Below are 25232 nucleotides of genomic sequence, written 5' to 3'. Positions count from 1 at the left end.
TAAAAGGTAAGCAAAGGGTATGAATGCATATTCTTTAAAAGAAGATAGACAAATGATCAGCAGACATATGAAAAACTGCTCAATATCACTATTGTCTGTGGTGCATCTTACAAGGGTACATGTGAAACTTAGTAAATGTAGAATATAAATGTCTTAACACAATAACTAAGAAAATGCCAGAAAGGCTATGCTAACCAGTGTGATGAAAATGTGTCAAACGGTCTGTAAAACCAGGGTATGGTGCCCCATGATCACATTAATGTACACAGCTATGATTTAATAAAAAAAAAATCATTATCACTATTATCAAAGAAATGTGAATTCAAATCATAGTAAGATGTAGAGGAATGGACACTATACTTACAATGATAGTTACTGATTCATATCACATTAAAATGAAACACTGAGAATGGGACAGTCTCTTGGCAAGCCTAGAGACATTTTGTGATTTAGGGGCAATCCCCCAAATAACTCAGTGTTCCAAAAGAGATAAGATCGGTCACTCACTAATAAGCATGTGTTAAACATTGATGCTTGGTACTTCTTTATGGGGGTTGTGGGTAAAGAACACGTGAGGAAAGAGCATGTGGCAATCCTTACACATGCAGCCCTGGTATGTAATTACCTTAACTCTCCACACGTGTTGTGTATAACCTAATAAATAGCCCTTGCAGAGAGAGCTCAGGGCTACCCTGCACTTAAGGTTAGCCCACCTCCTGCAAGCTTGTATTTCTTTTTTTTTTTAATTTATTTATTTTTATTGTTAAATCATAGCTGTGTACATTAGTGCAATCAAGGGGTACAATGTACTGGTTTCATAATACAATCTGAAATATTCTCATAAAAATGTTCAACATAGCCTTCATGGCATTTTCTTAGTTACTGTATGTAGGCATTTGTATTCTGCATTTAGTAAGTTTCGCCTGTACCCATTCTAAGATGCACGTAGGTGTGGCCCCACCCATTACCCTCCCTCCACCAAAACCTCCCCCCTCCCTTCCATGTCATGCGTGGTTCCTTTGTGCAGCGACCAAGACCAGAGCTGTAGGGATTGCAACAGTAAGATATCATCATACCATAGTCAGTAGAACTACTATTGAAATGACAGAAAGTAAGACATGCTGGCAGGGATGTGAAAAAAAGAGAACATGTAAGTGGTGTTGGTGGGAATGTAAGCTAGTACAACCATCATGGAAACAGTACGGACATCTCTCAGAGAATTGTAAATAGCACTGCCATTTGATTTTGCAATCTTACTATCAAATGTCCACCCAAAGAAATGAAATTGATTTATCAAGAAAATACCTGAACCAGTACATTCATCAGAACACGATACAAATTTCTGCATAGAGATGTTGTGTACATTTCAAGAGATTTATACCAAAGCATTTTATTTGAGGAGATAAACGGTATTATGTTTTTAATTTCAAATTTCATTTATTTTCTGTTGGGATACAGGAAAGTAATTGATTTTACATATTAACCTTATGTCCTACAACCCTCCTATACTCACTTGTTAGGCCCAGGATTTTGTTGTTACTGCTGTTATTTCAGATTTTCCACATAGACCACTATGTCGTTTTAAGACACAGACAGTTTTATTTCTTACTTTTCTGTTGGCATATATTATATTTTCCTTATTATTCTTATTACATTAGCTAGGAATTCATTGTGATGTTAATAAGGAATGTGAATGGAACTATGATGGGGGCACCCCTCCTCAATCCTGGGGTATCCAGGGGAACATCTGCAGAGGAATAATCCCTGGGACTTCTTCAAATCCACAGAAAATAAAAAGAACCCGGAGATGCCCAGACAGGCTGGACTAGGCCTATGTGTTCCAGACTCAACAGATGGGAGGGATTAAACTCTTTAAATATGTAGTTGGATTAGCAAACCTGGTTTACTTCCCCTGCATGAGTAGAACTATCTTCTCCCCACTCTTTATTTAAATTCCCAGCCTCTCTCTATATCTAGTCTTCCTGGGAACTTGAGATTCTTTCCACCCTATCCTTTCCATATGAACCCTTATTAGACATTAATAAAAGCCTTCTGAAGAGGCCAGAAAGGGGCTGCATTTCTCAGTTTACTCAGCCTGAGTTAATGTACGCCTTTTCCAGGCACTTTCAGACTTTGTTTTAAACTTGTCCATTTACAGAGTCGTTTTTTCCAGCCAGAATTCAAATCAGGTCAGGGTTCATGTGCAAAAACTCCCAGTACCCTGTTACTAATCTGAGCAGAAAGCTTCTGGTTTGTCTTCATTAAGTGTGATAGCTGTTTTTCTGTGAATATTCTTCATCAAGTTGAGAAAATTTCCCTGTCTTGCTAGTTTGCCAAGATGTTTTAACCAGAAATGGTGTTTTATTTTCTCAGTGCTTTCTTTGCATCTATTGATATTAATATGCTATTTTTTTCTTTCATGGTTCATTGATGTGATGGATTACATTAATTGATTTTTAAATGTTGAGCCAACCTTCTATATTGGGAATAAATTGAGTTTGGTTGTGGTCTGCAATACTTTTTATACATTATTGGATTCAATTTGTTCATAATTTTTGAAATTTTGCATCGTATATCCATGAACTATATTGGTCACATTTTCCTTTCTTGAAATGTCTTTGTCTGGTTTTTGTGTGTTAGGATAATGCTGAGATCACACATGAGTTAGGAAATATATTTTCTGTTTCTATCTAGTGAAACACGACAGACTATTGTCATAATTTTTTTCTTAAGTGGTTAGTATAATTTGCCGATGAACCTCTCCAGACCCGGTGCTTTGTTTTAGAATTTTATTTGTTCCTTTCTTTCCTTTCCTTTTTTTTTTTTTTTCTTTTGAGACAAAGTCTCACTCTGTCACCGTGGGTAGAGTTCCAGGGCATTGTAGCTCACAGCAACCTCAGCCTTTGGACTTTAGCAACCCTCTTGCTTTAACCTCCTAAGTAGCTGGGACTATAAATGTGCAATGCTAATTTTTCTGTATTGAGTCAAGCCAGGGTCTCCTTCTTGCTTAGACTGATCTCGAGTTTCTGAGTTCAAGCAATCCACCTGCCTCAGCGTCCCAGAATGCTAGGATTACGGGCGTCAGCCACCATGTCAGCCGGTTCCTTCTTTTTAATAGTCATAGGCCTCTTCAGATTGCCTTTTTCTTCTTGTTTTAGCAGATTGTGTCTGTCAAGGACTGGTCTGTTGCATTTTTGCTGTTAAATCTGTGGTATAGAGTTGTTCATAGTACTCCCTTATTATTCTTTCAATATCCACAGAATCCGTAGTGATACCCCTCTTTCATTTCTAATATCAGATATTTATGTCTTTATCACCTTTTTATTTCCTTACTTAGTCTGACTAGAGGCTTATTGATTCTAGTAGCCTTTTAATGAACCAGTTTTGTGTTTTGTAGATGTTCCATATTTGTTTCCTATTTTTAATATTGTTGATTTCTTCAATAATTTTGATTGTTTCTGTTCTTGTACTTACTTTGGATTTAATTTGCTCTTTCTTTTTCTAGCTTCTTGAAGTGGAAGTTTAGGCAATTCATTATAGATCATTGTGTTTTTCAAATATAAGCATTCAATTCTATAAATTTTTATCAACATAAAATGCATTATCAAATGCCTAGTCATATTACTTTGCAAGAATTGCTAAAGCAACATTTTGAGATTATTTGATATGTTCACTTTTTTCCTTAAAATTAATATTTAAACTAAAATCTAAAGCAGTATGAAAGTAGTGTAATAGAATTTTAGAACAGAAGTATTTCATTCCAGACCAGTAGCCTCAATTTATTACAACCCGTTCAGTAAATTCAATTAACTTCCTTGTGTAATGTAGTCTGTCTCATCACTCACATATGTAAATAAGAATGTACAAATCATCTAGTGTAGTGCTCAGATTAATCATTATTTATGTTCAAATCATACTAGTTTCATTACTTATGCTCTTCCTCTACCTCCTTAGCAAAGCTGAAGTATTTAGGCTTCATTAGCACATTGTTTAATCCTGGTGGTCATGAAAGTAATTTGAGAGTGTGTGTGTTTTTGTGCTGATTGATTAAGAATAAATGCAATTTTATGTCTGTAGATTTTTGCTGCCCTGCAACAAATAGCCTGTCACCCAGCAAGAAATTTATGCTAGGTCCTTAATTTTGAAATCATGCCAATTCCCAAAATGATTTCTGAAGTTAACAAATGAGGTCAGTAACATTTTGTACAAGGCATGTTATAGAAATGTTACAAGATGTTTTTGTGCTTTGATTTCCTTCTGTGCAAAATTCCAACCAAATGCCATCAGAAGATTGCCATTTCTGACATTTCATATCTGAAAGTATACTCTTTGTTTTATAAGTCTAAATTGTTTATTATAGAAGGAATATCCTCTATAATATTTAATGATAATCCATAGATGTTTACATTATTCAAGTTTTAAAATATATATTACATATGATGTTATACATAAATGATCTCCTAAATGTTTTGTATTTTCCCCAAAAATCTCATGATATACAGGAGGATATACAAACACATAAAATATTCTACATAATTCTCCAAATTTTTTCACAAGTATTCTCAGCTTCAGTGTCCTAAGACATTAGTAAAACCAAGTAAAACTGAATAAAGTATGGAGTGTAAGAAGTAACAATATATCAGTTTATTAATTTAAAAAAATACGCCGTACGATTGCCAATGATAGGGAAACCTGCATATGGTGTACATGGGAACTCTTTGTAATATCTTGAATTTTTTCTGTAAATATTCAAAGTTGTTAAATAGTGTTTCTTAAAAATAAAACATCAAAAATTCAGTTCTTCACTTGCTGCAGCCAGAATTCAAATGCTCAGTAATCAAATGTGGATATGCATTGATTACTGAGACATTCAGTTATTTATTTATTTTATTTATTTATTTATTTATTGGTGCCGTGACTCGGATACAAACCATACCCAGACATTTTAGATGTGGAACGCTACAGAACATGGCTAAACCACACTGCCTACGTTGTGTCTTCTCACCTGACCTACTACGCGAAATGCTGGACGCAGAGTGTATCATTATGCATTACGTTCACACATTTTTGTTCGCTTAGCAAATGATCAGAGGTATTATTATTTTAAGCCTAAATTCAATGCAATTTTGACAACAGAAAAGCTGGACGAATGACTATACTCTTCTTGTAGGAAGGGAGTAAGTGTTGTTTCTGTCTTAAACTTCTATTTATTAAATGCTTATAATCCACTTTTGTCTTAGGCACATGGGATGCACACACTTTTGCATGAGCAAATTAGAAGGTGACTATATTTCCACGTATCATATATATAATCTTGGAACTATATTTGTATCATGTTGGGAGATAGAAACCCCTAGAAATTATAGATGAATGGCATGTGTTGGGTTTATGTGTGGAGACTGATGAATATGTACTGTGAGTGTTGTTTTTGTCCAATAGAAGAGTATATATGTTTTCAGAAGAGAATCCATAGTTTTCATCAGTTTGTCAAAGATATCTGAGACGCAAAGCAATGTTGCACCATTGCCCATAAAACAGAGCTATTGTATCCTGAAGCAAAATATGTAACTCCTTTCAACCTGAAAGAATAATAGCTTAAATACCTGATGACTTATTTACACTCTACATCTTTAAATCAAAAGAGTGAAACTTTTGTTACATAAATACTATATTTAAATATGGAAAATGAAATGGTCAGGGATGGAGATGAGCATATGAACGAAAGACAAATAAGCGACCTCTATGCATGTCTGCTACACATGTTCATTCTGTGAAAAACAGTTCATGTGTTTTCATGAATAAAGAAAGAGCTTCATTTGTTACCGTGCTTGTGCAGAATTTTGAAAGTTATTGGTGGTTCCTCAAAAAAAAAAAAAATCATCTCTTTAAATACAAGTGCAAACAAGACAAGACAACTTTTGGTGATTTTAATAATGAGTTGTAACTACTATTCAAATTTCATTTATTGTTTTATTTAGACTCTTCCAAAATGACTCAGTGTCTGGCTGTCTTTAATGCATCATGGCTTCTAAGACTCAATGATTCATCATCTTTGCTTGTCCTAGCTTATCCTTTTTCTTTGCTTATCCTAGCTGCCTTAGTCCATTTCTTATGCTCCTATAACAGAATACTACAGACTGGGTAATTTATAAAGAAACGAAATTTATGTCTGGAAAGTCCAAGATGCAGGACCTTACATCTGGTGAGTGCCTCTGTGCTGCATCCTCTCACGGAGGAAGGTGGAAGGATGAGAGAGCCCCAGACAGCAGAAGGGCAAGAGCGGCTCAACTCCCTTCTACAGGAAGTCTACTTTTCCAATACTGACATTAATATATTCATGACAGCAGAGCCATCAGGACCTAATCACCTCATATTAAGCACTACCTCTCAAAAATTTTACATTGGGCATTCATTTCCCAACCCACAACTACTGGGAACAAATTCAAAACCTAGTCCCAGCTGTGACTGCCTTTGGCAGTAGAACAGCTTAGAATCATTTTTCATATTACTTTAAAGGTCACAGGTCGTCATTCAGAGTTTTAATTTAAAAACTAGAAAAAAATGCTTAAACTATATTTTTACTAAGTGAATAAGACAGAACATTTATTTCCTAACATTGTTTTCTAGATGGAATAGCTGTATTATTCTACCATGATTGGCCTTTCTCACTACCATGCAGGAAATGCTAGAAATTTAAGACAATATAGCATCATTTGTGACACGCATCAAAGAGAAAATAAAGATTTGCGAAAGATTTCTTTTTAAATAACTTTTAGAACTGGTAACTATAATTTTCCTTGAAAATAAATATTCTGTCACTTAGAGCATGATGTGTTTCCTTTAGATTTGAATTAGAAAGTTATATTTAAATTGAAAGAATTTCCTGAAACCTTGTCAGAATTACTGATATATAAATATATTACATATAACCCAAATTTGATTGACATTGAGTATAGAAAATCTAAATTTAACATAAGTAAGAAAACTTCTCTAAAGAGAGGCCTCCGACAGATGTTTCACTTTCACCCTTATGTTAAAATGTCCATTAAAAGCAATTCGGAAAGTTCAGTTTTGGTTGTGATAAATTACGCCTGGGTGAGAAGTTATTCCAGTTGATGGAACTGTGAGTGTGATATACCGACATGGACTTATCACCACCAGCATGGGCTGCCTCACATGAAAACAGCAAATTCAACCCAGCCTGGGAAACAAATCACTGACAGCAGAAAATGAGATGCCTTAATCTAAAACAAATAGTGGGGCTACAGACAATTCTAGACCTGGAAAATCCCAGTTATGTGCACACAGGCCCTCATTTTATTTTAACAACATCGTACGGTGGAGACAGCCAGAGAGGGAAAATGATGACAGAAAAGAGGGACACATTTTAGCATCATTTTACAGGTTGAAAACCTGAACCACCTTAAAGAGATGGGCTGAACCAAAGTGGCATTATGATTACGTTCATGATCAGCCACGTCAATAGCAAAGCCAAAATCAAAACCCAGCTCCCAGGCCTCTTGCTCTTGAGCAATTTCCCCAAATTATCAATCACCAAAATATTCCTTAGATACTCTTTATTTTTTTCTTTGTACCATTTATTTTTATTTTACCCAGAAATTCATGGGAAGAATTACTATTCCATGAGCATTACTCTGAGTTAGAGAAAGTATTGCATGGTTTTCCATAAAACTATGAATTAGAAAATAGATATTATTGTCCTGTGTTAACACGTAGATACAAGTGAGTTTCATGGAGGCCAAAAGGATAGTAATTAAAGTGGTATCGGTATGATATCAAGATCTGATTGTCTTTCTGCTTATCTGGTTCTTGATAGTGATTAGCGATGATTAGCTAAACTTAAAATGAACAAATATGGTGGGTGGAAGCTAATCTAATTATATCTGAAAACAAATGCAGCTCTTTTAAGGGTTACCCTAATAGCATAGTTTGAGGTAGTACTTATTCTCTAAGACACAGAGTGTTTGTGAGTCTCCTTTCTTCGAGAGTCACTGATTTTATAATAATTGTTATAAATTCACTAATTAATAGTTAATTATTGCCTTTTTTGTTTTACCAGTATCTGACCTAAATGTGTATTTAGTATAATTACTCGTGATGACTTATACTTAAAGAAGAGTAAATGTAAGGAAAATTGTCTCAAGAAGCAAACGATGCCTTTATCACTTGTCAAATTTGGCATATAGAGACCTAAATGTCCACATGAAAGCATTGAAGTGCTGGGAATATTTTCTGTGTGTGCTTATTTTAAGACTAGGAAATCAGCCTTTTTGTCTCTTAGTCTCTTATAACTGGCAGTTTCTCAGTTTGTAGTTTAGGGGTTTGTTTTCATTTCAATTTTTTCCCCCTACTTTCTAATGGAATTTCTTTTTTATATATTTCATTTATTCAAGGATTAATAGGGCGCCAACTTTGAGATGGCACCCTTCTGCATTTCTGGGATTCATCTGTAAAGAAAAAAGGATTATTACTCAGGGCTTTTAGATTCTAATAAAATTTACAGAGCTCTAAAGTGAGGGACTTTGGAAATTATCCAAGTATTCTGAGCTGCCTTTGTTCTTAATGAGGAACAGATGGTCTGTGATATTATGCGGGCACTCAGAATTGTTGGAGAAGCTCTCATGAGTTGCCCATGTTGGTTTTGATTTCTACTTTTGATCATAAGAACCAAGCAGGAAAATGTAGACTAGATAGTTATTTTTGGAAATATTTAGATGGTCTTTAACTCTTAGTGGAGAATATTCAATAAGCATTTAAATAAAGGCTAAGTACACGAAGTAATCTGAAATGTCACATAGAAATAAGCAAGGGAGCTAAGATTTGAGAAGATTCTTAACATCCACGCATAACTCACCGGGAGAAGAGAGAAAGAGACAATTAATACGCCTAATTCTGAACTCAAGGAAAGGTCCTCAGATGGAAAATAATTGATGAACTATTTTTAAAAGAGAATAATAATGGTATTTTTTTAGAAATTTACTAACCATAAAACATAGTTAGCCATAATCTCATTTTGATTCTAGTATTCCAGAATTGCTAAGACTTCTTTCCTTTAGATTTGAAAGGCAGGATTAGAAAAGCTAAAGATGTGCAGGCGTTTGTTTCTCTGAATGCAATTTGCTACAAATAGCTTCTTTATTTGTTTAATAAGCAATGCATTTGCATCCAGTCTTTTTTTGGAATCCCTCGTGAAAGTGTAGCCGGAATTTCTCTGTCGGCCAGGTCCTCGGTCTCAGAGGAGAATGAAGAATGAATCCACAGGACACCAGGAATAAATCTGATTTTTATAAGCCTGTTTGGCCCAGAGAATGAAGTTTGTGTTCAGCCCTAGGTAAATGAGTCCTGCATTAATCATCGCAGAAAACAGGGTCTCTGTCCAGCCATGAGCAGGGGGATACTGTGTCAAAAGGTTTGCTTCGTTCTCTAAAGGTGGATATCTATAAGGGCAAAATCTCAAACACACTTCTTAAATACTAGTATACTTGTTAATCAAAAAGCTATAAAGATTCTTTCTGAAGCAAAAAGCTGATGCCTTCCTAAGCCCTGGTACTTACTAATAATACTTTACCATGATCATTTTTTTGTGTTGGTTTTTATTATGTGACATTTAAAGTGAGATGGGCAAATCCTATTTTAAAATAAAGAGGAGTACCACCTTCCAACAGCTTATCAATGAACTGTGTGACTGTTCTCAGAGGTTTTTCCCATGTTGATTGTTAATCAATATGTGAGTGGATATGTGACATTCTCTCATGTAAATGAACTCTGCTAATGTCCATATTGTGAATGTTATTTTGATAGAAAGAGTTGGCTTGAAGTTTGGGAAGATTATGTTCTATTTCTTACCTCTGTGCTTTCATCAGGACTATTGTCTTTCAGTATCTTTATTTACTTTCAATGAGTAATGTTTACATCCATTAGGACTGGCTTAATTTTTAAATAATTACTTTTTGCTTATAACTAAAACAATTAAAATCTTAGTTTATTGATCTTATAATAATTAATTTTATATTTACAATTTTCATTTAATACAGCAAAATATTTGACAAAGCATTTGTGGAACTAGGTAGTAGTTGTACAGTTACACATTGCAAACTTACTATGTTGTAGGCATTTAGATTAGAACAACATATTGATGGGGAACTCGAATATCACAGGGACACTAATGACAGTACAGTTTAGGTTACAATAAAAACCAGAGACTGAAAAAAAAATTTTTAACAATGTTCTTTCTCCTCATTCAATCTCTTTTTTCTTTTTTGAGCTTTTTAATTCTTGTTATTTTTGTTTATTTATTATTTGGGAGCAGAAAGCAACTTTACTTCTAAATGTGTGCTATATTCACTTCTCTTTGTCACTTATGTCACTAGTTTAGTTAAAAATTCCTGAAAGTCATGGGCCATTTTTCCACCATCTATACTATGTTTCTGGGTATAGAGCCATAGCTTGCAAAATTTTTCCCATGTGGTGACATATTCAAAGAAACACTGCTCTTATGAACTTGACCAGCACTCCAAAAGATATCAGCTAGAACTTCATCTTGGGAGGCTAACACATGTTATCTGAGTCGATCCTTCCTACCATAGGACATTTAGTTAGGGGGTAAATCAGAAAGGTTTATACACTTTGCCCAACGCGACACACCTGATTGACAGAACTATTATTTAAATTTAGCCTATCTTAACTTCTTAGCCCAATCAAACCAACCCTCAGATACCCTATGCAACAGATATAGGAGCTTTCAGATTTGTATTTCGATGGAGGAAAAATATTTTAGGGTTAAAATAATTTCCAATATTGAGTCATTTGTCATATAGCTGCACTTCTCAGGAATGATCCAGTTCTTATCTATGAGATTATAGTCTGGCACTTATAAACTATTTCTTTGCATTTTTGGTGAATTCTCTATGAAAACTAATAAACATTTTATTACTGGGGATGAAAATTGTTAAACCCCTTTAACAAGGGAAAAGATTAAAAATGATGATATGTTCAACCAGGGATTCTGTTAAAATCTTCTCTTATCCTGGGCATCAGTCTTACAGAAATAATATGAGGATGAATAGCAGCACAAAACACAGTGGTAACAGTGGTTTGCAGAAGTGGAAGCTACTGATAAGAGCCTGCTCTCTTAAGGTGATGCCTTTCCATACATTAGGGAATGCCTGCGGTCTGCTCATAGCTGAGGAGCTGCACAAAGTATGAGGGGAGTTTGATATTAGAAATGAGGGGCATTTCCATATAGTTGGAGGACTCAAACCTGATCAGTAGCATAAATGCATCTTTTCTTTCAGTGATCCTCGATATCCCTAATCATCCCATATATACTAAATATGACAAGATAATGCAAATATGGATGGAGTAAAAGGAATGGAAGTAATTGAAATTCCACATGAAACAAAATCACTTTATCAGCATCTCTGTTTTTTCTCTCTCATTGACTCAGCCTAGATATTGCACGGGTATATGACTTAGTAGCCGAGGTGGAGACAGACTTGTTAGCAGGGGAGTGTCATGGTCAGAGGTTAAACTTAGGAAATAAAAACTGGAGAACATGGTTTAGTTCCTGGGACTCAGTTATTCTAGTGCATGTACATATGGACAACTATGGTACAAATATCATTACTATTTTATGGAATTTACTAATTATGTCTCATGTTATCAATCACAAAATTGTGAATTTTCTTTATAATAAAGGCAAAACAATAATGGATCCTGAATGTATTCTTAAAATTACAAGAGTAATATACTTTTTTAGCCAGAAGAAATATCTTTAGAATTAGATCTTCAAACTGAACATAACTGGGTTAAATTTGTTAAATCAGGCACATTTCTTTCATTTCTTTTTTTCTATTTCTTTCTTTTCTTTTTTCTTTCTTTCTTTCTTTTTTTTTTTTGTGTGTGTGTGTTGTGGCGTCACAGCTCACAGCAACCTCCAGCTCCTCAGCTTAAGTGAATCTCCTGCCTCAGCCTTCCAAGTAGCTGGGACTACAGGCACCCGCCACAAAACCCGCCTAAGTCAGGCACATTTCTTAGCATTTAGTTGTACATTTGTGCTTACAGAAGCATTCTGGTATACCACTTTCTCAATTGTTTATGAATAAGCCGATTTTGTATAAAATTAGTCAATCATGAATGCCAAATATGAATATGCAGATACATTAAAAATAATTTTGGAAATTCTATATTGGCAACAGCAAAAACTCATTTAAAATATATATATTTTTCACATCAGCTTGGCCTTAATTACGAAAATTTGCTTTCCTAACCACATTAAAGTCATAATGATATCTATTTTGACCAGGAGCTTTATGGAATTGTCATATTTGCAGATAAGGGTTCAATAATCAAATTGCATAAATAAATGTAACATGTATTTTCAAATTGACCTCCACTGAAAAACTGATCTCGTCATAATAACTTGTATGTAACAACTGAAACATTCTCAGATGTTCCATTGTAGAGGTTCTCTGCCATTAACAAATACTGATTGCCAGGATGGCCAACCTTTCCTCAACTCTCTATCAGGGGTCCTCAAACTTTTTAAACAGGGGGCCAGTTCACTGTCCCTCAGACCACTGGAGGGCTGGACTATAGTTTAAAAAGAAAAACTATGAACAAATTCCTATGCACACTGCACATATTTTATTTTGAAGTAAAAAAAAAAAATGGGAACAAGTACAATCCCACCACCGCTATGGCCCACTGGCCGTAGTTTGAGGACCGCTACAGGTATTAAGTGGGGTATGAGCATAAATAGAAATAAAACATGTGGTAGTCTGGTGAAGCCTTGTAAACTGGGTGATTACCTCCTGGATTTTTGTTATAGCATTCTGCTCATTATTCATATGGCTTACAATTTTCACTATAAAAAGTAAAATGTAAAACACATGGGCATATACATATATCCTTCAATAGTATATCAGGGATAAAATTCTGGATTAGTCAATGGCAAACTCTGTAAATTATAATCTTCCTAAACCTCAATTTCCTCAACTGCAAAATTAGAATTTATTTCAAACACTGCTATGTGGATAAATCCATCATGTATGTAAACTCTAAAGAGAGTCTGAACCAATCAATGCTTGTATGTTGTCTTTAACAGAATTAGGGAATGGCTCCTCAAAACAAAAATATTAACACACATATGCAAATGTATAATGAATGTGAGATTCACATATATGGGTTTCCTAGTGTTGGTGATAACCAATCCGTGTAACTGTAGGCAGTAGCATTAAAATCCTGCCATCATATAAGTGCTGAAACAAAGCTGTTGAAGATCAATGGGAAATTATGTCCCTGGAATTTACAAATAGTCAGTACACAGGAAAGGAAGTGAAAAGTATGATGTCATGTGCTATATATACATATATTTTGTGTGTGTGTGTGTGTGTGTGTGTGGTGTGTGCACGCTATATTTCTAACCCCCCGCCTGGACTTCATCAATTTCTTCTCTTCTACTTACGAAGCTACCTTGGTTAAACCATATTTGTTAGTGAAAAAATTAAAAACAAAATACATTTACTATCAATTTTACTCATTTGATGTTAGCTGCCAGGACACTGTGAAGTGAATTCCTGGTGGGTCTGAAGTGCTCGTTTGCCCCTCCCAGAGAAAAGCAGTAGGGGCTGCTCTGAGGGCCCTCCTTCAGTCTTCACTTCTGCTTTCCTCTCTAATTCTCCTATTTTGCATTGTATTTGCCTTGAAAAGCTGCTTCAAATCATTTTGATTTGAAAAAAATTGGGTTTAAATCTAAAATAAATACCTTCATAAATACACATTATATGTGAAATGGAAAATGGGTGAAACGTCACATTTTCCAGGGCTGTTAAGCTCAAAATCATCTTCTATATTGTGAAATGGTATTGAGGTGGGAATACTGATGAGGTACTGAGATGCATTATTATTTGCTGTGGCTGCCTTTACAAAGTACAAGCATGCCCCATCTTACTGTGCTTCATTCTACTACATTTTGCAAAGACTGGTATTTTTGCATGTGACAGTTTGTGACAATCCTATGTCACGCAAATCTATTGGTAATTTTCCAACAGCATGTGCTCATTTCATTTCTGTCATATTTATAATTCTTGCAACACTTTAAACTTTTTCATTATTATTTTTATGTTAGGGTGACCTGATGTTTCTATTGTAAATATTTTGAGATCCCATAAACCATGCTTATATAAATGGGCAAATTTATTCAATAAACTATGTACCTGTTCCTATTGCTCCACCAAACAACATTACTCTCTTTCCTTCTTTTCAGAGCCACCTATTCTCTGAGACAAAACAATATTAAAATTAGGCTAATTAATGACCCCACAATAGCCTCCAGTGGCTTCAAGTGAATTGAAGAACCCCATGTCTCACGATTTAAATTTTAAAAAAAAATCTAGAAATGATTAAATTTGGAGAAAAGGCATTTTGCAAGCAGATATTGGTGAAATCTGGGCCTCTTGTGCAAACAGTTATCCAGGCTATGACTATAAATGACGAGTTCTTGAGGAAAATTAAAGATATTACTTCAGTCAACACAAAAATGATAAAATAAATAAATAAATAAATGAAACAGTTAACATGAAGGAAGTTTTAGGGGTCTGACTACAAAATCAAACCAGCTACAACATTCCTTTGTGCCAAAGCCTAATCCAGAATGAGGCACTAAATGTTTTTAATTCTATGAAAATTAAGAAAGAGGTGAGGAAGCTACAGAAAAAAAAAAAAAAAAATTGGAAGCTAATAGAGTTTAGTTCATAAAGTTTAAGAAAATATCTCCATAACGTAAAAGTACAGGGCAAATCAAGTGTTGACACAGAAGCTAGAGCAAGTTATCCAAAAATGCAGCTAAGATCATTCATGAAAGTACCTACAATTAACAACAATGTTAGAATGTCTGGCTTCAAAGTGGCAAAGAAACAGACTGACTCTTTTGTTAGAGAAGAGTGCAGCTGGTGACCATCAATTGAAGCCAATGCTTATTTACCATTCTGACAATAGGAGAGCCTTTAAGAATTATGCTAAATCTACTTTTCCTGTGCTCTATAAATGGAGGAACAAAGGCTGAATGTCAGAACATCTGTGTATAGCATGGTGTGCTAAATATTTTAAGCCTACTGAGAAGACCTACTGATTAGAAAAAGATAGTTCTTTCAAATATTACCTATCATAGACAATGCACCTGATCACCCCCAAAGCTCTGATTGAGATGTACAAGGAAACTGATGTTGTTTTCGTGCCTAGTAACACAACATCCACTCTGTAGCTCATGAATCAAGGAGTAATTTTTACCTTCAAGACTCATTATTCATGAAATACATCTCATAAGGCTGTATTTTCTATAGACAGTGATATTTGGTGGATTAGAGGCAAAATAAATTGAAGCCCCTCTGTAAAGAAGTCACCATTCTAGATTTCATTAAGAATGTTCAGTTTAGGGCAGGGCCTGTGGCTCAAGGAGTAGGGTGCCGGTCCCATATGCCGGAGGTGGCCTGTTCAAACCTAGCCCCAGCCAAAAAAAAAAAAAGAATGTTCAGTTTAGGGCGGCGCCTGTGGCTCAAGGAGTAGGGTGCCGGTCCCATATGCCGGAGGTGGCGGGTTCAAACCTAGCCCCGGCCAAAAAAAAAAAAAGAATGTTCAGTTTAGGGCGGCGCCTGTGGCTCAAGGAGTAGGGCGCCGGTCCCATATGCCGGAGGTGGCGGGTTCAAACCCAGCCCCAGCCAAAAAAATCACAAAAAAAAAAAAAAAAAAGAAAAGTTTCTCTTAAAAAAAAAAAAAAGAATGTTCAGTTTATGAGAGAAGGTCGAGCTGTCAATTTCATCAGGAGTTGGAGGCAGGGTTCAAGACTTTTGTGAAGAAAAAAATAGCAAATGTGGTGAAGTAGTAGAACCAGAATTAGAAGTGGAGCCTGAAGATGTGACTGAGTTGCTGTAATCTCCTTATCAAACGTCAACATGCAAAGCATTGTAAAACATGACAAGGTTTGAGAGAACTGATTTAAATTTTAAAGTTCTATTGTGAGTCAAATTATTAAACAGCATCTCATGGTATGAAGAAATTACTCATGAAAGAAAGAGATCAATGTGGCAAACTTAATTATTGCCCCCCCTTTTTTTTGAATTTCCACAGTCACCTCAAACTTCAGCAACCACTGTGTGCATCAGGCAGCAGCCATAAACTTTGAGAAGAAACCCATGAGCAAATGATTATGACTTACTGAAGGTTCAGATGGTAATTAATACTTCTCAGCAAAATAGTATTCTAAATTAAGATTTGTACCTTTTAAGACATAATGTTATTGCATACTGAATAGAGTACATCGTAGTGCACTGAAAAAGAGTACACTATAGTGCAAATATAATTTTTACTTGCACCAGGAAAGCAAAAAAATATTGCAAATTTATTTCAATATTTGTTTTATTCTAATAGTCTTGAACTGAACCCACAATATCTATAAGCTATTCCTGCATCATGTAATGGATTAAACAACAGAAGTTTGTTGTCTTAGAATTGTGGATGTTAGAATCCAAGAGAAGGGGCCATGCTTTCTCTGAAGGAAGGACAAATCTGTGGCAAGGTTCCCTTCTAGCCTTTGTGAGTTTCTTGGATTATGGCAACCTAACTATAGTCTTCACATAGCACTCTCTCTGTGTGAGGGTGGTGTCTCAAATCCCCGTTTATAAAGATTTGAGTCATCCTAGATTAGGAGCCCACCTACGCCAGTATGACCTTTACCATTTCTGGAAAATCTTATTTTCTACCAAGGTCATATTCTGGAATAATAAAGCACTACGTATCTCTTTGCTGAATATCACTATGGTCACCTTCTAAGTACTCACTTTGGGAAGCTTGGCACTGATGTCAGCAGTGAGGTATGTACCACTGTATGTAATGTATTTTCTGGGATGAGTTCATGAACCGAATTGTCCCATTTCGTATAATGACAGCTGTGATGGCCATTCTAAAAAAGGAGGTCCACAACTGTTTTGAAGGGTAGGCTAGACGCTGGTGTCTGGTGCACAGTTTTCCAAGGGAAGTCTTCAAAGTTGACCATAGTGATATTCAGTAATGAGGTATTTCTAGATTGAGTTCACGAACTTAATTGTCTGACCTCTAACACATATGTATACATATACACAGTTACCTAACTATATATAACATACGTACTTACATTTTAACAAATATATTTGCATGTATATGTGTGTTGTGGTTTTATAAACAGTTACTGATATATTTATTTATAACCATTTTACCACTTTCCAATGGCTGGGGGGGTATTCCGTTTTTAGATGTATCTTATTTTCAATCTTCCCTCCATTAAAAGATATTGTCTTTTCTAGTGCTTCAATATTAATGTAATATTTGGACTAATAACTCTGCAATAATTTTAAGTAATCTCTTGTTGCTCCCTTAAATTAGATTTGTACAAGTAGAGTTATTACCTGTTTATGAGAAATTATTTTAGAAATCTTGACACAAGTTGGCAAATTACTTTCTATTAACTGCATGAGCAATGTACTCTCCATCTAGCAGTGAGAGTAAGTTTTAAAATGAAACCCATGTTACTTTCTGGCTTAAGAACCTAGACAGTGGATTTCTGTTACTCTTTAAATCATACTTCCCTTCATTTATTATTATACAGACACAAAAGGCCAGAGATTTTTATTCCTTTGCTTTGGTTTTTAATTCTCCCTCCAAATAAATTTGAGCAGATAGTCTTATGTGTTATGCTTCTCTCTTGTGTGGTGTGTAGAAATCAAAGTGATCACAAAAAAGATACCCTGTTAAATATAGATATAAAAACCTAATGCCTTAAACATATTACCAGAAAGAAAATAGTCCCCAATTTGAAGAGAATTATTTCTTCTTCAAAGCTTCATGATGATTAGGCCCTCTATTTGTCCTTGATGTCCTTTACCAGGGACCCTGCACTGCTATTGTAATTATGTCACGGGGTCAGGCAGAAAGTGAAATGCCCAAATAGATACATTTCCAAACCCATTGCAAGAGCCTTCAAGACATTAAATTTCTGAGTATATCTTCCGTATATTTGGTCTTTGGCATAGGCTGTTCTCTCTTCATGAAATAACCTTTACTTGAATATTGGCATAATTCTGTCATGTAAATTCTTCAGATGTATTTTCACATGTAATCTTTTCAGAGAGGACTTTTCCGACCACTGTTCTAAGGTCACAGTTCATTCCTGTCCTTTCTGTGTTCTGCTCCTTTTTTTCCAGTTATTATTCATTATTTATCACATCATTATTGATTGTGGTTTTTCCTATTACTAGAACACAAACTTTATGATTAACAGGTCATTTATTTTCAGTGAAATGTCTTAATGTAAATGATCTCTTATGTAATGCCAGGTGCATAGTAGTTCTTTGATATGGATATGCTGCAGGAAAAAATGAAGGAATGAATGAGAAAAGAAACACTTTCTTTGGGCCATCTACCAACAAATAATTAACAACTAATTATTGTGGCATTCTCAGTGATCCCAAGGAAAAAACCGAGAGGAATATCCAAGAATACTCCAAGGCTCCTAAGAACAAAACTCAAGAATTTTGATACTCCAGTGAACTATTAACTTGTGATGCCATCTGAGATGTTAAAAACAGAGAGCCATTGTGTGCAGATAGACTACTGAAGTGTGCTTTCCTACACACAGGTGCTGGGAAGTAAAAGGAATAGTATGCATAGTCTGAGTTTCTATTGAATTTATTTACTTAGAAATAGTCTTTTGTGAAACCAAAAAAGTCTTGCATATCTGTGACAAGTATATCTACAGATCTTAATAATATAGGTATTGCAGTTTTGTCCCAGTAACGGACCGTCTTCTCAGTAGAACACACACATACACACACACACACACACATATAAATGTGCACCACACCGCATGCCTACAAGTAATGAGACTCTTCTATCCCCAGGATTGTTTCTCAAAATAATGGGTATTTTTTTTTTAATTTTTAATTTTTATTTTTTGTAGAGACAGAGTCTCACTGTACTGCCCTCGGGTAGAGTGCCATGAGGTCACACAGCTCATAGCAACCTCTAACTCTTGGGCTTATGCGATTCTCTTGCCTCAGCCTCCCAAGCAGCTGGGACTACAGGCGCCCACCAAAACACCCGGCTATTTTTTGGTTGCAGTTTGGCCGGGGCTGGGTTTGAACCCGCCACCCTCGGCATATGGAGCTGGCGCCCTACTCACTGAGCCACAGGCGCCGCCCAATAATGGGTATTTTAAAGACACACTTTTTAATGGTTACACATTTTACTTGTAAAAATATAACTTTCAACAGTTATGATATAAAGCTAGTAAACTGTTTTTATATGAAGGTCATGAAATTGTTCATTCTATGAATAACAGTCATCTGGTTTATGGTGAATAGTTTGGTAATATTGAGAAGATACACTTTGATTAAACTATGACTCCAATAGCCCAGGCTGACACCATAGTTTCAGACTAGTGAAACTCACTTTGGACTTCTCACATCACCTACTGTAAGAGAAAAAAAAAAAAATGTATTGCTCTAAGCCACTAAATTTGTAGTACTTTGTTACAGCAGCAATAGGACATGAATGTACTTTCTGTTCCTGTATTCCAGGCATGTAACAAATAAATATAGTAAGTCTAGGAAATTACAAATTAGTTGAAGAGATAGTACATGAGTATGTGTATAACCAAGCAGAAGGAGAGAGGGCTAAAAATTGGTAGAGATGATAAATGGTATAGACAAAATTAAAAGCTGGTGATAACCATTGACAGTTAAGATTCCTTTTGCATTTAACATATGAACATGCATTGCCTAATGTAATTTACATAAAATATTCATAACAACTTTACCAGAAAAACTGCAAGTATCCTTACTTTTCAGGTGAGGGACCTGAGATGAGAGAAGTTAATTACATCCCTTGGTCACTCATCTCTTAATAGAAAAAGTCAAGATTTCAATCCTCATATATCTGCCTCCCAAGACAAACCTATAAATTTCATAACTTCTGCTGGGTTCTAACATGATCATAAATAGCTTTCTGAATGTGGTAGAAGCTCAGTAAGTCTTACATTGCACGAATAAATAAGGTAATTAATAACAAAAGAAACACACTTTGAGGGGCTATCTACCACCAAATAATTTGAGATGGAAGGAAAGATATTGACAAGTCTTTCGAGTGGTATGGAAGTGAAATTTTCAACTCTTCATTTTAGCAGTGACCAGAGTACCTTCTTTTGCCTTAAGTTGTTAAAGCTTAGCAAAGGAAGTGGATTAGAGATTTGACTATAAATAGCTCATATTTACAACGGCCCACCAAGATTTGGAATGAGAACAAAATGAATTTGAAAAATATTAGGCTCTTTGAAATGATCTTGATACCAGCTGAACATTTCTAAGCAGATTTGATCCTGAAAGGAAAAAATTTTTCTCTAATTTTCATAGTGTGAAAGAAAAGAGAAAAAATAATCACTTCTGGGGCAGACAGGAACACTGATGAAAATACTGAAAAAAAATTAATAAGAAATAGTTACTTTTCATCAAGATACTATTAAAGTAAATAGCAAAAGATGAGTTATAACTCATGTAAGACTAGAAATAATAAGCTACTGAAAACCAAAACTTGGCCCACTGCTTTAGGGATTTGCTTCCATTTTTAACAAAAGGTGGAAATTTGTCCAGATGGAACTTTCAGAAGGATCAGTAACCAACAGCTTCTAACGCTGGTATGTTCAGTAGTGGAAGATGAATAATTACTACCTCAGGGGAAAAAGTGAAACTGGCTGTTTTGCTTTAGCAAGTCTGTAGACCACAATTTAAAAATCAGAAATTGTAGGAAGAAAAAAAGAAACCCAGCATTTTATGTTCAGTTCTATTCTTTGTTAGAATTTATTTTTTAAAGAACACAAGAAACAGACCAATTGACACTAATTTTAATTAAAGTGTTAGGGGAAAAGAATGTGTGATACACTATTGTTAACTGTGAGAACATAATTCCACACCTACAATCACAGATAGACATCCATACATACGCTCATAAACACTAAAACATTTTTCTTCAATTTTCTTCAAACACTAAAACATTTTTCTTCAATTTCTCATCCTTTTATCTTCAATGTCAGAATCCTTTGAGAGGTACTGAGTGATGTTACCTTTCAAACATGCTGATCTGCAAATCTATTCATGAGCGGTGAGACCATTTTCTAAACATTGAAGATAAAAGGATGAGAAAAAGTACAAAATCTCTAATAAAGCGTAATCAGATTGAAAGCTTAAGTAGTTGCATAATTACTTGAATAATGATTTAAATAGAATTATGACTGAATTATTCAGGTCAAACTATGGTCAGGATGTTATGATGCATTATTCGAATGTCAGTCGAATGCTAGTGTTGAAGACCCCCATCCAATACTGTTTTTAAAAATGGGAGTTAAAATTCTTACTCACTTCTATAATAATTGTTCACATTACTTTTCATCTCTTGAACTGTATGAGCTTTGTTTTGTTTTTTCCTCAAATTTAAATGATAACACAAGAACAAAATTGATATTGTATTTGTTTTTGCTTTTCCCTATGTGCTTGGCATAGCCTTATCTAACAGGTGTCTGGAAATCTTATCACTTAAGAATCACTTCATAAACGTACACTGACTAACATGATGTACGCATGGGGTGAGTAGTGGACACTTAGTGATCATCTGCCACAGTCATTTCTAGTAAGCATTTGCTGATTAATGAATGCATACTAGCACCCCAGTACATGTTAAGATAAGATGCTCCAGACATCACCTAGGATAGATTGCTATCTACATGGATGATTTTTTGATTCCTGTGATCTTGGATAATTTGATTACTATGATAATTCTTTAGGTATAATTTGGTACCTAAAGTCCTGGGCTAGAAAGGATTCTAAGCTACATTCCTAATTAGTGAGAAAGTGTATTGGTAGAAATCAGTATTATTTAAGAATTGAGACTGAGGGTTGTGACTGGGTTATTAGTTACTTGACATATAGTTTTATACCAAGCAATATTTTTTTCTCATAGATATTGAATAATTATAAGCATCTTACATTCTTCATTTAATATTTTCTTTCATATGTTACTTTGCTATACATGTTACATCATAAAGCAAGGGTTTGAAAACAGAAGGAAATTTATCTTATTTTTAGAATTGATTACCTATGAAAATAAAAAACAGTTTATTATTAAAGTTCAGTTTATTCAATACTATAAAATTAAAAATGATACATTTCTGGCTTAGCGCCTATAGCTCAGTGGCTAGGCTGCCAGCCACATACGCTGGGGCTGGCGGGTTCAGACCAAGCCCAGGCCTGCTAAACAACAATGACAAGTACAACAACAACAACAGCAAATAATAGCCAGGGATTGTGGTGGGCGCCTGTAGTGCCATCTACTTGGGAGGCTGGGGTAAGAGAATCACTTAAGCCCATGAGTTTGAGGTTGCTGTGAGCTGTGACACCATGGCACTCTACCAAGGGCGATATAGTGAAACTCTGTCAAAAAGAAAAAGAGAGAGAGAGATAAATTTCTATACAAGTTAACATTTGTATAGAATTTCCCAATTTAATACTGGAAGAAAGAAAAATATTTCAAATATAATATACAAAGAAATAATATTAAAATGTATATATAATATTGAATAGAAATGAATCTTTCAATAGGAAAAAGATATAAATGTATGACTGATGTAACAGATCATAAGTGATATGGTGTGATAATGTAATGTCATTCCTCATAATCATCTTAGAAAAAACATAAAATATCTAGTGTTGTTGCCAAGGAAGTTAATAAGGGCCTTTAACTTCTGAGTCAATAAAAATCTATAAGGCTTTCATTGAGGAATATTAAATTCATCCAATTTAAGTTAAAAATCAAAATAAAAACTATATATGCCATCTTATTCAGCCATCATTTTTAAGATATGATTTCTATATATGGAAAAGTTTGTGAATAGGAATATTCTTTTCAGCTTCATTTTATTAAAAAAAAATTTAAAAACAGTAAAATTGTATCAGTAGATGACAAGTTAAATAAACTTGAGGGTTCCAGGACTGTGAAATATTACATGTAATTAATACAAAGAATGATGTGTAGCAATGGATGTTTTAATTGATTTTATTATAATCATCACCCACACACTATATATATACACACACATACATATATGGAGAGTCATCATGCTATAGACCTTGAATATATAGAACGTTTGTCATTTAATTATTTTTTTAAAGACATGAGCATTACTGTCACTAATAAAGGATGATTGTTAAGCTATGATGTAAAATAGTAACTTAAAAATATTTCATAGTATTACACAGATCTTAATTTCTTTTATGACCATTTTTATTTGGTTACCATACATTTTCATTGCCCGGTAAATTTAGAAATGAAAGTAAAAAGGAGCAACTTGGTTGTGGATATTAATTACTTTGCCCTCATGGTCTGGCAGCATCCCCATTTCTGGCACATAGTCAAATCAATATACTCTGTCAATATAGATACTTTCTTCTGTGCCTCATTTCTTTAGTGAACAACATCATGAAGAGTCCTATGCAATCACAACAATGTTCTCTGGCAAAAGCATTCTTATATTACACAGGTGGGTAGACAATATGGGCCAGCTGCTACAAAAAATACTATGTTTCCCCCCTAAAATTAAATATAGAATTGTCTTAGTATCCAATAATTCTTCTTGTGGATATACAGCCATAAAAATTGAGATCTGGGATTCAAAGGTGTATCTGTTCATTCAGGTTCACAGCAGCACTATTCAGAACAGCCAAAGGGTGGGAGCAAGCCAAGTGACCATCAACAGGTGAATGAATAAACAAAAATGTGCTATGTGCATACAATGGAATAGTACTTAGTTTTAGAAAATGTTGAAATTGTGATGCACACATGTACTATGACAAGCATGAACCTTGCCAATATTATGCTACTCCAAAGGCAAAAGGCCAGATACTGTAGGATTCCGTTATATGGAATATTAAACTCATAGAAGCTGAGAGTAGAATGGTGGTTGCCAGGGAGTGAGAGGAGGGTGGGGTTGGAGAGTTAGTGGTATAGGGTACAGAATTTCATTTTGGGAAGGTGAAAAAGTTCTGGAGATGCATGGTGGTGATGGCTGCACAACAATGTAAATAGACTTAATGTCATCGACTGTCCATTTAAAATGGTTAAAATGGTAAATTTTAGGTACATTTTAGCACAAAAGATAGCATTTTTACATTAAGCACCAAGTATTCAAATTTCACTGTACCAAATATTCTAGGGACAAATGGAAAATTTTCTTAAGTGAGTTATTAATTGAAATTATGGGAACTACTTTTAGGCAGGATGAAATCAATGGAAGTCCATAGCTTTCTGATGTACACATCAGTAATCCCATTTTTCACCTCTATTTTTTTTACTCCTGAACACGTTTTCCAGCTGCAGGAGTGACTTCATCATATGTCCACATGTCCGTGTCATATACCAAATCCCACTGGGAAGGGCTATGTTCTTCTGGGCCATATCCCCCCAGAATATACAGTAAATCAATTTTCAAAAATCTAGTCCTTCACTCTATTTAAACCAACTCCTCTGGTTGATGGGATCAGATTGGTATATTAAGGAAACTTCAAATGCTAAAGACAACACTTTATTCCCAGGAGAGTAGATCTGTGCTATCAAATATAAAGGTCCAGGGTATGGTCCTCAAAAGTTGAAACTCCTAAGGGGTTTCTGCTTTTCCTCTTTTTCCTAAGATTGAATAATGAAATTTTTATTCTATCCTTTACCTCCATGTAGACTCTCTAGTGTTTTCAGAAGTAGCAATTTATTCCATAATTACTTATTCAATAACTATTGTCACTATAATGACAAGATGCACAGGCACTTTGCCTCTCAGGACTTTGCTTTGTACTTTTACTGTTTTCCTTGCCATCCCCAGGGAGAGAGTCTCTTAGTCATGGTATCACACTATGTCAAAGACCATCAGTGTTCTATTTATGATGACAGGATAGCCATTTATTTATCAAATATATGGACAACCCTATTCCAGATATCCATATGGAACTTCTCTTACTAGGCCCACTCATGGTATTAATTAATGCATTAGATGATATCTCAGAAAAGGAAGAGAGGCATATGCTTGCATAGAGTTTAAGAAATGACTGTCATCAGAGTTGTGGACAAAGTTAAAGAAAATTAACAAA

Source organism: Nycticebus coucang, chromosome 14, assembly GCF_027406575.1.
Source record: "Nycticebus coucang isolate mNycCou1 chromosome 14, mNycCou1.pri, whole genome shotgun sequence".
NCBI classification, from domain to species: Eukaryota; Metazoa; Chordata; class Mammalia; order Primates; family Lorisidae; genus Nycticebus; species Nycticebus coucang.
Note: the sequence above shows the minus strand (reverse complement) of the source record.